The following is a 15,506-nucleotide window of genomic DNA, read 5'->3' on the forward strand; positions in this document are numbered from 1 at the left end:
GTTAAAACTTGGCAAATAAATAGCAGACATAGATGTTAAATACTTTTGAAATTTGGTTGTCAAATTGCCAATAATTTAATATGATTGATTAATATTAAAGTGGAAAACCTTGTTTTAAAAAATGGTACTGATTTAAAACTCTAACAACTAATGAATTACTTGGGAAAAGTTACAAATTTGAAGAGTTAAATTTGATTTCAATGAATGAATGGTTGTCTAATTGTTGTACTGTGTATTTTCCTTAGGTTTTTCACCTAAGCTGATGCACCAACCTACAGACAGTACTTTACATAAAAAGAAAGAAGTAATTGAAGGTCTGGTTCTTTGAGTGAAGTCCAGGAAACACCATCCAGAAAAGAGGAGTTTGTTTCAAGATTGACTTGACAATTGTAAACCTGTTCATTTTATATGGTAAATTCTACACATACAAATGTAAATTCAACAAATCTTCTCCCCTTTTTGTAAGCTTTCTGTCTGAATTTAAACAATATAGCAACTTTGTCTTGTATTCATACAAAAAAATAATGATAGGGATGTAATGATTCACTCAACTCCCGATACGATTTGATTCCCGATACGATTCGCTCACAATTTATTTTACAAAATGGGACTGCAGACAAATGATGATATAATGTAAAATATTCCTTTATTTTTTTCGGGAAAAAAACTAGAAAATATACTGTACTATTTTCCTTTTATTTTTCATTGTCAAAAGAATCCCTTGATAAACTATTCAAAACAATGCAATTTAGCTAAAAATAAATCTTAAAGGAAATAAATAAAGGAATAATACAAATGAAGAAGAAGCCCATTAATTTAAAATTTGGTTCTATAGTAAACAATGCAAAACTGCATAATAGTTTTTTTTCTTTTTAAAAGTGCAACTGAAAATGTATTTTGTGCCTTAATTATTGGACTTAAAAAAAAAAACAGTCATTGCACTGTATTTACATCAGAGATTTATTTGGACCAGCAGAGGGCGCTGGTAACCCAGTGGTCGGTTGGCATGCAGATATTCTTGCAGTGAAAAAGTGATGCTATGCTAGCAGACAGAGCTAATATAAAAACGTGACTTTTACAGATCTTTCGGTGCTAAAGGGGTAAGGAATCATTTATGAATATGTTTAAGAATAGAAGGCAGCCAGAAAGAAAGTATTAGCAGATTCTGCCTGCCGCCTACACTTCTGGACAAGAGAAGGATAAATAGTATCTGCTGTTTAAAAAAAGTACTGCGATTCAATTTTCAGAGTATCGATATGAACCGTCAACCGTGATACCTATGAATCAATTTTTAACTGCCTTACGATTAATCGTTGCATCTCTAAATTCCACTGAAAAATTTGAAAAATACAATCTTTCAAAAATCATATCAAGTGGCTATTTTTATTGAAAACATTAAATTATTTTATTTTTTGTTTGTTTATTTCACGTACAAAAATGCATTGGTGACGACTCAGATGTATTGCTTCAAGTGTTATAGGTCATAAGGTGAACCATGAAAAAGTGGCTAGAAAATTATTTTCGTTCCCATGTCTGGCACGGCTTATCACAGTCTATTATTGCTCATTTAACACCTTAACCTGTCCACAGGAGGCATTTACATTGGTAAAAGTAATAGAAACATTAAGAAAGTAAAGATGAAAAATGTACTGTACAAAACATTACATTGTATCTATGATGTCAAAGCATTTTCTATTAGTACAGTATCCTCCATTAGGGATAAAACATAATAGCTCAGACATTTAACACAATTAATGTGTTTCCTTTAAAGTTCTTGAGATAACCACAGAAAAACATACAGATCAAGTTTTTTTTTTTTTTATGTAAATGGTTTTACTTTTATTAATTATAGTAAATATAGTAGTTTCTATAAATGCTTTGTTGCCTGTAAATGACATAGCAGTTTCTTAAGAGCTCCAAGAGATGGTAGCATTTAGCCTTTGCTGCATAGGATATTATACAACTCTACTCACTACTCAGTTTCTATGGAAAAAAATGCATCTACATCAAAAGCTTCTATTGTTTCCATTTAATTAAACATAAGATTTCAGTAAGATTAAACACTAGTTTTACTAGATGTTCTGGATAAGAATGATAGCACAACACATTGACCGCATAGTCCTTTTGTGTGTGTCTTTTTGAGTTTTTAGACATTTTGTGTTTTTTAAATCAATTTTGTCTATTTTCTTGTCAATACAGCACATTTTTGTGTGTTCTTTGAGTCATTAGGTGTGTTTTTGTCATTTTTGTGTTATTTCGTGTATTTTTCTGTTATTTTTGTGTAATTTCCTTGGCATTATGTGTGTCTTGGAAGTCCTTTTGTATATGATGATGTTGTTTTGTAGCCATTTTGTGTGTAAGTGGTTGTTTAGTGTGTCTTTGTTGTAATTTTGTGTGTTTTATGAATCATTTTTTTGTTTTTTTTAAATATATTTTTGTGTCTGTTGTTATTTTGTGTACTTTTGTTGACAATTTGTGCATTTTGCTGTTGTTTTGTGTAATATATTGGCCTTCTTATAACTTCAAACTTCATGAATTACTATTTTGTTTTGGGGGCCACACAATATTAGACCCCGGACCGGATGTTGCCTATATCTGCTGTAGATATGGCTATGTGTTATTAAAAAAAATTACCATATAAAGTAATATGAAGAACAAAAAAAACAAAAAACAAACAAGATAAACTGAAAAACCAGGAAGTGTTTTCTTAAATAGAACAAGTGACCGAAGACTGAACAAAGGAAAAGCCTGCAGATCAAAGGTAAAATTTTAAATAATAATAGTAATAAATGACCCGGGCTGAGACCCTAAAAAAGGAGCAAGCGGGTCAGAAAATGGATTAATGGCAAAATAATAAATGAGAAAATCACCGAAAGATCAAAACTACTTTTAAGATAAAAACAGAAATATATCAACATTTAGAATAGATAACATTCATAAAATGTAATTTAAACTTTAAGTACTTGAAAACTGTACTTGACAAAAAATCTCTTCTACAACTAAATAACTCCCTCATTCTTCCTTACCTAAATTATGGTTTGGAAATATGAAACAACTACAAATCCAATACTCATCTTATTTTCCTACTACAAAAAAGGCAATAAGTATGATAACTAAAGCGGATTTCTATGCATCAACAAACCCTATTTTTGTAGAGGTAAATCTGTTGAATATCCATGATCTTGTTGACCTTAACACATTAGTAATGGTGTACTAGGCAGATAATAATATTCTCCCTCCTCACATCCAGGAGCTTTTTGAACACAGGAAAAGTCAGTATAACCTCAGATGAACAGGCATTTTCAAAAAAAAAAGTAAAAGCTAGAACAAATTTAAAAAAAAAAATCAATGTATTCCTGTAAGAGGTAATAATCTGTGGAACGACTCGAAAGATCAATTAAAACAGTCTGGAACTGTCAAAGCTTTCAAAAAGATGTATAAATCTACTATAATTCAAAAATATATAAGCTCAGGATAAATAAAGTAAGCAACTAATGAAAACACCTTAATAGATTCATAACGGATTTAATGATATGATTTAGTTTAAAAATAAAATAACATAAAACAAATTGTATATATACATATATATATTGGAATATTGAAATTTATGTTAAAATGACAATTTGAAATGCATGCGTATTTCTTAACTTCAGCCTAAACCCTTTCAGTCATGTTGTACACAAAATAATGGAAATGTTTGTTTAATGGAATGAAATGACTGAATAAAAACTACTACTACCAGTTTATTTGTGTTTGCTGAAGAGTTTGTGATATTCATTGTTAAATATGCAGAAAGCTCTGTTGTGTTACTATGGCTTTCCTCTCAGTATGCAGCAAACAGTGAGATGCACTGTTATGCATTATATGGAATATAGGCGCACAAATGAAAATATCCCTTATGTATAATTATACAGGCATTTTTCCAAAATTACTCAATTGAGAACAGAAACTTGCCTTAATTGAAGGTCCAAACATTATAGTAGTTAAATTACTGTTGGCAACAATAAAAAGTAGATGATTGCACTCATTGGATGAAAATTCCCTTTATACAGAAGATGATTACAGCCACTGGAAAGAAATCAGACTATGGGAGAAAAATTTTTTTTTACACTATTTAAATTTTTTTAAATTGTTTTTATTTTTATTTTGTTTTTTGTGTAACAGGTAAAAGTGAGAAAAAATGAAACCCAGACAAAATTACATTTAATTATTATTATTTTTTTTATTACACCCAAACAAAAAATGGTAAATAAATAAATAAAAATCAAGAGTAAAATACCCAGACAAATAAATTAATTAACCAAGTGGTGTAAAATTCCGAGATCTTTTTCTTCCTTCCACTAGTGGTTCTGATTTTTTTTTTAGTTTTTGATGGCCCTAATCCTCTTCCATACCTACATTTTTCTCTCCTCTTTTTACTGAATATTTATTAATTCTTTATTGACTGAATTTGCCAATTGTTGGGCCAAGAAAACATGATATGATCCCAGTAGAATGAATGGATGTCCTTTTACACCCTTATCACACCTCTATTCTTCTTTCTATAGAATTGATTGTTTTTGTTCTTTTTGGGCTTTGATGCCGATTTTATTTATCACGTTGCTTTGAGCAAAACACTGAAACACACTTTGTTTTATTTTGTTGCCTCCACAAAAACGTTTCCCGAACAGGGCTCGGGATGACTCAACATACTGTATACAGACCCGTAATGAAGAAAATAAATCAAATATATACTGTATAATGACCACATACTGCTTTATAGCTATTGCATGACTGTTTCTGTTTCTTTAATTTTTATTCTGGCTTAAAGAGCAAAAAAAGATTTTTTTTTTACATTCTACAAAGGTTGCTCGAATGATTCTGAAAATTCTGTCTCTATAGGCTTCATCATGTAAGGTAAAGTTTTCCACTTTAAAAGGTTACTGTAATTTTAACAATTGAAAAGAGAGCCAATAGCTTTATGAGCACCTATCTTGATAATGACTTGATAATTGCTCTGCTCTTCATGCTCCAGCACCATAACTTCTGCAATTACCAATAAAACCAGTTAACTGTCACTGAGAGTCTGGGAGAGAGAAATGGTCCATTTGAGTTAAATTAACATGTACGCAAATTTCATTTGATTCCAGAGTCTGACTTGCTTGCAAAAGTCCATCCAGTGTTAATATTGGAATTATTAATGTGCAGCAACAGCATTAAAACCTGCATTGTTTGGAGCTCTTTTTTTTTTTTTTACTTGTGCTGTGGTGCACCAAGCATGATAACGCTAAAACTGTTATAATAAAATTATCTTTATCGACCTTACAAGTACACATTAGTGAATTTCTGCATTCTTTAATCAATCTCAGTCATGATCTCTCATTACAGAATGGTTAATAAAGCATAGACTGCCTGTGCATTTAAAAAGAACTGCCTATTGGTCCATGAACATAATGAATCTGTTCACATCCCCTCTTATAATAAAGATAATAGGGAGGATATATTTTAAGAAGGATAACAAAAAGCTGCCAATGTAAGCAATAAGACTTAGAATATATGAATTTACAGGTTAAAGTAAAGCATTTTACAGTAAAGAGCAAAATAGCGCAATAAGTTTGTACATTTCCTCTAAGATGGTCTCACACGTTTCTACAGTGGAGAAGATGATGTCTCTGTGGGAGCAGAAATAGATATTTTAATACAAAAGTTTCGGTTTTGGCATTCGTCCCAGGAACTCCACATCCCACAATGCAATGCGCAAAACTTTACCGACAAAGTCAACAAACCTATTGTTTACATTGGAGATCAAAGCAGACTTTTGAGCGGTAATTTTACCCTTTCACATTTGTTTCCGACAGTTTTCATTTTGCTAACTGAAGATTTTAGTCATATTTTTTGTTGACTACATTTTGATGGAGAAAGTCAATTTGAGCAAATCAAGAATAAAGTCAAAATGTCAAGATTAAAGTTAAAATTTCGAGAATAAAGTCGAAATATGGTGGCGAGATTAAAATCGAAAAGACAAGAGTAGAGTCCAAATTTCGAAAATAAACTCAGAATACAGTATTGTGATAAAAACTTTAATCTCGACAATATAGTTCAACTTTATTCTCGACATTCCGACTTTATTCTTGATTTGCCCAAAATTATTTTCTCCATCCAAATTGTCCCTCATCTGTTTCTGTAGACAATGACTAGACTATGACTATTTTAAAAAATACATGTGAATGAAAACTATATGAAAATATATTTATATTTTCGTCAACTGAAAAACGAAAATACATTTTCGTCACATGGGACAAAATCCAATCAGAACTGATGTGATCATGTGGCCTCAAGCATTGATCATATCAAACCTGTTTGTGTGTTCTTAACAAACATTAATACCATCCCATATCAAGTTGATTAATGATAATTGATAATTTTTTATTCTATATTTTGATAAACGCTACGAGATGACTATTTTGGTAATTTGCGCAATATAAATAAAGTAGCATTAATTTAATTGAATTAAGCTGTATATAAAATCATAGTGTCATTTAGTTGACTAAAACTAGACTATGACTGAAATCGTACTCATGACTAAATTTGGACTGAAACTGAGACTAAAACCGAATTAAAATTTGCTGTCAATATTAACACTGGTTTGTGACTAAATAATTTTCCATTTATTGATCTATGAGCTCTACACTATCTTCATCTGATGAACGTTATCGTCTCCAGCAGCTTTAAACCTTCCAGCAAGTTCATTTTGTCTTCTTTTACTTTGAAATTTACTTTGATCTCCTGCCAACTATCAGTCTCCCTCAGAGGCATCTGCTGATTGCTTTGATGTGTCCTTATGAATCCTTTCTGGGCGTGGTCAACTTGACGGTTCTGTCAGGCTGGCCACGCCACTGAGGAAGACTGACAGTTGGCAGTCGAAACATGTCAGGAGATTGAAGTCAAATTTCTAAGAAAATTTCCTAAAAAATATCATAACATATTAGCTTTGAACCTTTAGTGGCTAACATTTGACACAAACCGTTTAAATAATGAACAAATCCGTGTTTAGGTGACAATCAAAAGGGGATGATCTGCTGAATCACTGTGATATTTATGGTTTGTAAATTAGAGGAATATTTAAGTCTCTTTGTGAAAAATGCATAAAAAACTACATTAGACACTTATTCATGGCCCCACTTTGTAAAGGCGTTAAGCAGTTTGATCACATTACTAAAGTATATGTAAACAGGCAACATTACCATCAGATGTCCTCTGACATGCTCTAACACTGGTGTGTAATTGTCTATGCTGCTGGTGTCCGTGCACAACACGTCAACTCTTTGTTCCGTTTTGGTGACTTGAACGCTTTTTATTCAGATTTTAATGAGATGTTCCAAATGACAGCCTCTGAAAACTGATAACTAGAATAAGTGCTGCTGTCATGTCCTTCATAGCTGACTGCCCACCGTCTCACTTCTCCTTTCTTTATTTGTGCTGTCGGTCTGATCGTTTAACCACAGCCACAGCCATGGGATGATGACACTTCATCAAGACAAAAGTTGTAGGACCGGAAGATGTGGAGATTACAAATGAGATGCGTTCGAGGAGGAGGATTGTTCATAAACACTTCAGTTTGTATGGGGTGCCAAATTCATAGCCGACATGTTTAGCTAATTTTTCTTCCATTTGAGACAAATTCATGTAAATATCAGTGGTTCTCAAACTTTTTTGGCCCCAGTTATAGTTAAAAATGTGTAAAAATGTAAAACAAATGCAATTGTAAAAGTTAAATTTAAGCGTTAAATTTAAATCTAAATATAAATCTAAATGTTAAATGAAAATCTAAATGGGAAGATTAAATCGGTCGCAGAGTGTCAAGCTAAATATTTAGAGATTATACAAAGTGGGCGTGTCAGTGCCTGTCGCCCACACTGCACACACCCCACCCTCCAAGGTCTTCTGCATCCTCTGTGTCTTCATCACTGGCAAAAGTGAATGATAGGCACTGACCTGCCCACTTTGCATAATTTCTTAACATTTTGTTTTTTAGATTTAGATATGAATTTAACATTTAAATTTACATCTAACATTTGGATTTAGCATTTAGATTTAGATATAAATTTAACATTTAGGTTTAGATTTCCCCACGACCCTCAAATAGGACAAAGCAGGTCTGAAAACGGATAGATGGATGAATGGATAGATTTGGATTTAATATTTAAATTTACATTTACCATTTAGATTTAATATTTACATTTACATTTACCATTTAGATTTACCATTTAGATGTAGATATAAATTTAACATTTATATTTACATTTCACATTTATATTTATCATTTACAATTAGACTTAACATTTAGATTTAACATTTAGGTTTACATTTTATTTTTAGATTTAGCATGCGCACACATTTAACAATGATATAGAACATGCTGTTTTACATGAATTTCTGTCTCTATATTAAAGAAAAAATTGCTAAATGTGAGGAAAGTGAGCTGAATGTGTACATACAGGTGTATCTAAATCATCAACGTACAGCAATCTTTCTGCACTAATTGTTGAAGTAACCAGTGTTAAAATACAGATCTAAAGTAGGCCAGCGGAGGACAAGAAGTCAACGTCTCTCATCACTGACACATTTTTATGGATTCAATTGAAATGCCATCTGTCATTTCTCCACCTAAAGCTATACGACACTGTGAATGTCACCACGGTGCCTTTGAGATGACCCAGCTCTCTGCGATCCATCACTGCTCCAGTGCAGCAAACACACCTTCAGAGATTGAAAAGTCTTCCTGGAAGCAGATCACAGCGGCCTATCTAAAGCAGTGTTCTCAACCTTTTCAGTCTGCGACCGCCAAAATAAAGCTACCAGAGACCGGGGACCCCCACTGTCCATCCATAAAGTCAGCAAAATGTTAGTCCATAGTTCTATGAATCTGTGATGACCACATTTATTTATTCAATCTTTAATCTATTTTTTTTTATCCACTATTATCCAGGAAGTTTATTATTATTTGGGCCATCATCTCAAAGATGTAAGTCCTTGTTTCAATCAGAAATAAAAATCGGTTAAAAGTGACCAAAAATAGTGGAAAAGATGGTGAAATATGGGATTTTAAAAGTTGCAAATTAGAGTGGACAAAAACGGACAGAAAAAGTGATAAAAAAAGGGTTCAAAGTGTCTATATTGGAAATATAGTAGGAACAATTAAAAAAAAAACAATTAAACTGGCAAAAAACAGGCATGACAAATCCTGAATGTGGTTAAATTGGCAAAAGATAAGCATGATATATGGTAAAAAGAGGTTAAAAGTGACAATAATGGGTCAACATATGTAACATTAGGTGGAAAAGGTTTATAAGTGTTATAAATGTCTTGATAATGGAAAAAAAAAACAAAAGTGCAGAAAAAGCATTGAAATTTGATGGAGAAGTGACAGAAATGGGAGCAATGTTGCAAAAATGCATTAAAAGGAGCAAAAATATGGCAAGTTTGGTGTAGTTGCAGAAAATGGGTATTGTAAATTGTTCAAAAAATATTCTTAGTTTCTTAAAGGCATCTGGCGACCCCCCACCCAGTGTCTCGCAACATCCAACAGGGTCCCGACCCTATTGTTGGGGTCAATTCTATTTGTAATTTGCATAATTGATAATTAATAACAGTTATGGAGTAATTATAATTTTTTATTGTAATAAAAAATTGTTGCTGTTGTAATTGTAATTAAATTCTAATTGAGTTCAGATCATTGACTTTGTAATTCTAACTTCCATGAAAATGGTCAATTATAATTTAATGCAAAACTTGGGAACCACATTACAGTTCTATGTACAGTTCTACACATATGTAGTTAACAATTTTTAAAATATGTTTCATATCAAGCTTTTCCACATTTGACCATTTAGAAAATATTTAAATCTATATATACTGACAAAAAAGGCTCAGATGCCCACACCAAAAATATTAAAACCTATATTTTCATTGATTAGGAAGACTAACAAGGTAACCAATAGATAGGAAAGAAATTAGATGATAGATAATTGTTTTTGGAGTATTTTATAGCTGATTTAGGACCTGCTATCATTAGAGATGCTAACAGAAAGCTAACACAAGATGAATGAGGCACACTGTGTAACCTTTGACCATTAGGGGCGCTAGACCTGTAACTTTCACGTTAAGTGCCCCAGTGGCTTCAAGCGCCGCAGCATTGTCGCAAAAATCAACAAACAGTCAGTCGGGTCAGACTACCTTCTCTTTTGATTGTGTATGCAGACAGTAGTTGACCTGTAACTTTGGAATGAGAATCGGCTGTCAGGGCTGGGTCGCTCTGGCTAGAGTGCGAAGCGGTGCTGGGCCGATCCTAATGCCAAAGTTACGGATCTAACTTGCCGACTTCCCTTACTAAAGAATCCTTCTTTCACCAGGTCACATGACCTGGTGAAAGACAGTCCTTCTCCTCCAAACTTACATAGTTGGTATTTCAAGAGGGAATCCCCGCTCGGAGCATTGATACTGTCAAACGCTGTATATTGGCCTGAGGAATCATTTAAAATAACTCTTTAGGTCACAAAGTCCATGGTGTTCTTTTAATTTACATTTGTGATTAATTGTAATTGAACTTTAGTAATTGAGAACTTTACTGTAATTGACTTTTTGAGGATAAAATTTTTTTATTTTAATTGGAAAAAATGCTGGTCACTGTAATTGTAAGGGAAGGAGTTTTTCTTCCCACTGTCGCTAAATGCTTGTTCATGTGGATCTTTTTGAGTTCTTTCTTTCTTACTACTGACCATATATTTTGATAAGCGTGCTGCGATGACTTTGCCGTAATTTGCGCTATATAAATAAAGTTGAGTTGAGTAATTGAACATGGGAAATTGAAATTGTAATTGTAACTGAAAAATGTTACTGACTCCAACCCTGTCCCAACCTCAAGGTTGAGAACCCCTGATCTAAAGGAATGACACCTTCAGTACTTGTTGTTCTCCTATCATTGCACTGAAGGGGGAATCAGGGATTGTCAGCTTTATGGGCTCATATATCTCCATATCCATTTGTGGCTTGATGGCTTTCTGTCGTGACATCTAAAGTGGTGCTGATTGTGCTAATGATATTGTGCCATAGCAGCGATGTAAGGCATGAAGTAGCGAGGGCTGGCAGACAGAAGACAGTGAGAAGCTATCGGCTGCCGTTGTTCCGTGCTGTAGTAAGTGATTGATGACTCACTCTGTTGTAGTGCTTTGATTAAGACTCCAGTGATTTATCACTGCTGCTTACAACGCAATTAGACTCTATATACACACTCTACAAAACACTGGCGTCTTCCTATGATGTCAATATGTGCTGGTGACTTTATATTCAAGTTTTCTTCATACATTTATCACATTATAATGCATCGATGTGCATCTGAAGCTTTCCAAGCCCGAGAAGACTTCCAGCGAAAAAAACAATGGCGGAGTTTCTTCTTGGTGCTGTAAAAGAGGAAATGCACACAGGAAGCGTGCTGCAAGAGATGTAATTATCAAATCAGTTCACATATGATGGATGTGTTTACCTCTGACAGAATGTGCCTGGAGTGTATTCACTTTATATTACCAAGAAATTGGAAAGACCTAAAGCAAGTGGAGGGTGGTGTTGTGTTTTGAAATCAGACAGGAGAAATATATTATCCACTTATCTGCTTTTCATTCTATATGCGTTTCTTTTTACAACACGGTGGTAGATTTTGTTCTCTGATAAACAATGAACAAATTCCTGTCATTTTCATCTTCTACTATCAAGATAAATCTGTTCATCTGTATCTGTCAGCTGTTCTTTCTTCTCTTTCTCTTCTTTTCCCAGTTTTAATGTTTCTGTTGTAACGCCCAATAAGAGCTAGAGGTAGGCCCCAGCAGACCCCCGTGGCCCTGAAATAGAGCATCAAGCAGGTCAGAAAATGGATGTATGAAGTTTTAAGTGAGTTTTAGAAAAACATTTGGAGCCAAAGTGTAACAAATAAAGCAGGATCAGAGTTAGGGCCAGGCTAACATTTGCTCTACCTGAGATGCAAATACAGTATATATTAGGGGTCTAACGTAATAATCAACTCACGATACAATTTGAATTAATATATAGGTCTCATGATATGAAATACTCATGATACAACATGAAATATGATATAGGGCTAACGATACGAAATATTTGTGATACGATATGAAATACGATACAATATGGAACACAATATAGGTATCCCGATACAAAATACTCATGATACAATCTGAAATACGATATACTGTAGGTCTCGCGATACGAGATACTCATATGCAATACGATATACAGTAGGTCTCACGATGCAAAATACTTGCGATACAATATGAAATACGACATAGATCTTGCAATATGAAATACCCGTGATACGATATGAAATACGATACAATATGAAATACAATATAGGTCTCGTAATACGAAATACTCACGATTCGATATGAAACACAATAGTGGGCTCATGATGCAATATGAAATACAATATATGATTCACGATACGATATAAAAAATCCCAAAGAAGTCAAATCAAATGTGTAATAAATCTTTGTTTGATGAAAAACAATTTGACTGCAAAAGTTGAAGACAGTGTGTGGGAGTGTTTTGCTTCACAAATAAAGAATGAAAACAAATTTACCAATCTAACTATTTTTTTTAAATGATTATTTCTCATTTCTCAAACATACTGTACATGTTTTAAAAGCTTTTGTCTTAGGGCTTTTACACTCTGACATTTCCATTCATCCGATGTTTTGGTCTGTGTGATATTCAAATATGGCTCGTGTTTGGTACACGTAGCTTTTCATTTCCCCATCATCGTCTCAATGGTGTGGGCTGTAATCTTTACTTTAAATTTGTGACCCATTTCTGTTTAATTTAGAGAAATATTGTAGAATACTTTAAGGAAAATTGCAAGATTTTTGACAAGTTTTGAGTGAAATTAGTGATTACAAATGACGGCCATACATGATGTAAGCATAAGCAAATACTGTGGCGTTCCATTGAATTTGTGTATTTGGACATAATTAATAATTAGTTGGTAATTTACTTGATTTCTGTTTCCTCTGTCATTTTTTTTTAACTATCTCCTGTGGGTTGAATTGAATGTTCCAAAGGGCCGGATGTAGCCAATAGAACTTGAGTTTGACACATGATCTAATGTAGGAACAAGCCTGCGATGTAAAAAAATGGACTCTCTCTATTAGCTGCAGTCTATGAGAGGCTGATTCTATGTTTCCTTTAAAGACAGCTATAGGATTCCTTACAGGACAAAGTCAAGACAGCCAAACGGATATTTTCTCTCCAGTTATATCAACAAGCTTTATTCCTGCTCATGCTTCCTCTTTCCTGTAGTTCTCAGCATGTTTCCTGCGTCTCCATCACTTGTGTCAGTTGTGCATGGTGGAAACAACCTCCAAACAATTTCACGAGTCCTTTCATTCACAGTCCAACACACACAACATGACAACAAATAAACACTAAACAACCCCTTAAACACACAAAAGGACTACAAAGACAACAACATATACAAAAACACTTCAAAGAAACACAAAATGTCACCAAAATGACACAACAATACACAATATGACAACAGTAACACACAAATTATAACTAAAACACAAATAATGACTCGAAAAACACATGTAAAGACAACAAAAATTTACCGAACTGACAAGAAAATAGATCAAATGAATTAAAAAACAAACAAAATGTGTGAAAAAAACCCCCCTTAAAAACAATTTCAAAAAAACAAAAAACAAAAGTATGACAAATATTTCCCTATATAAGTGCTCAGATTGGTCATTCTTCTGACATTAATGTTGATAATTTTACCCTCGGATCAGATAATCATATGTTTGTGGCCCCCACTGTGATAGACGATGACCATCTCTGCTGTAGAGGTTTAACCAGCTAACCGTCGCTAAGATTGCTACAATCCATTTTTTCTCTGGGCCATTTCCTACTAAGTGCCAGGGGGCATTAGAGCCCATCCCATCTGATTCAGAACTCCCAAGAAGGGACACCAATCAATACTGGAGCTAACACGTGTTGCTCAAATTCACAAAGATTCACCGTTATGATCAAATATAGAGCCAATATCCTCCACATTACCTGAAAAGGAATATCGGATATTGGATTCAAATTTCCGATTCTTTTTAATTTTTTTGCAATTAATATTTTATTTATTTCATTCATTTATAGAATACTGTAGATATTATGTTGAAGGTTAAAATTTATGTTACCAATTGGTTACTAATAAATGAGTTTTTCTCATACCTACTGTTGCTGACTATTGTTCTCTGTTTGAGTAACATCACTTGATCAAGTATTTTCTAACATTCCACACTACAAAATAAGTAATTATTATTTTTTTATTTTAAAAAAGTAACAAAAGTATGTATGATTCACGCTGCAAAGCTGCAATATCGGTATCATATCGGAAATGAAAAAGTTGTATTGGGACATCCCTAAGGAGAACAGACTGTTGGATATGAATCAGGTTTACTAACATCTGCTACCCTAAGTTACCCATTGTCTTTGTAGTTTCTCACACTTTGTCATCACAGTCATTCAATTGAATTGTGGTTGGAAGTCACCATATGGAAAAAAAACAGACACATCCTCGAATGTAGCAAAACATTACAATGACTGAATCAGGAAAAGTCACATCATATTTCATTACCTACTCCTGTAATTTTCTTTGTTATGTATATCACCACTGATCTCAGTCAACAATTAGAAATAATTTTGATTTAGGCTTACTTGGTATCCCTATAGTCCTATTAAAACTGAACAATTTCCAGTGGAAACCAGAATGAGTTGAGTCACGTTCCACACGTTGGGGTATGGAATTCTTTAAAGAGGACTACATGATTAGACTGGAAAAAACCCAATACTTGAATTCAGTATTTTTCCTGTCCTTTTTTTCCCAACTGAAAATATAGGGGCCAGGTGGGTGGAGTCTAAGGACTGGGAATGTTCCACCTCCTTGTATTAAGACAAGAGAGATGATAAATCAGCACTGGTAAGAGGGTCTGCTCTGAGTGACTGAAATGGAAACATTTTATCAAAGCGGGGGCCACAAAAATGTGATCTGAGGTCCTCGTTGTCAACATTAATTTCAGCATTTCAAATAAAGATCAATCTGAGCATTAATACAGGAAATAACAAAGGGTTTTGGTTTTGGAGTCATTTTCTATATTTTACTTTTTTGGTTGTGTTTGTGTGTTTTTGATGTCATTTGGTGTTTTTGGGATCATTCTGTCTATATATATCTATGCTTTTGTATGTTTTTGTTGTCATTATTCTTGTTTTTGATCTCATTTGTGTGTTTTTGTTTTTCTACGTTTTGTTGTCTGATGTGTTTTTGTTGCAATTTTTTGGTCTTGGGATCATTCTGTATATATTTCTATACTTTTGTATGTTTTTGTTGTCATTATTCATGCTTTTGATGTCATTTGTGAGTTTTAGTTTTTCTACATTTGGTTGTTTTTTTTTGTTATTGATGTCATTTGGTG

The sequence above is a fragment of the Gouania willdenowi genome, chromosome 5 (genome assembly GCF_900634775.1).
Source record: "Gouania willdenowi chromosome 5, fGouWil2.1, whole genome shotgun sequence".
Lineage (NCBI taxonomy): Eukaryota > Metazoa > Chordata > Actinopteri > Blenniiformes > Gobiesocidae > Gouania > Gouania willdenowi.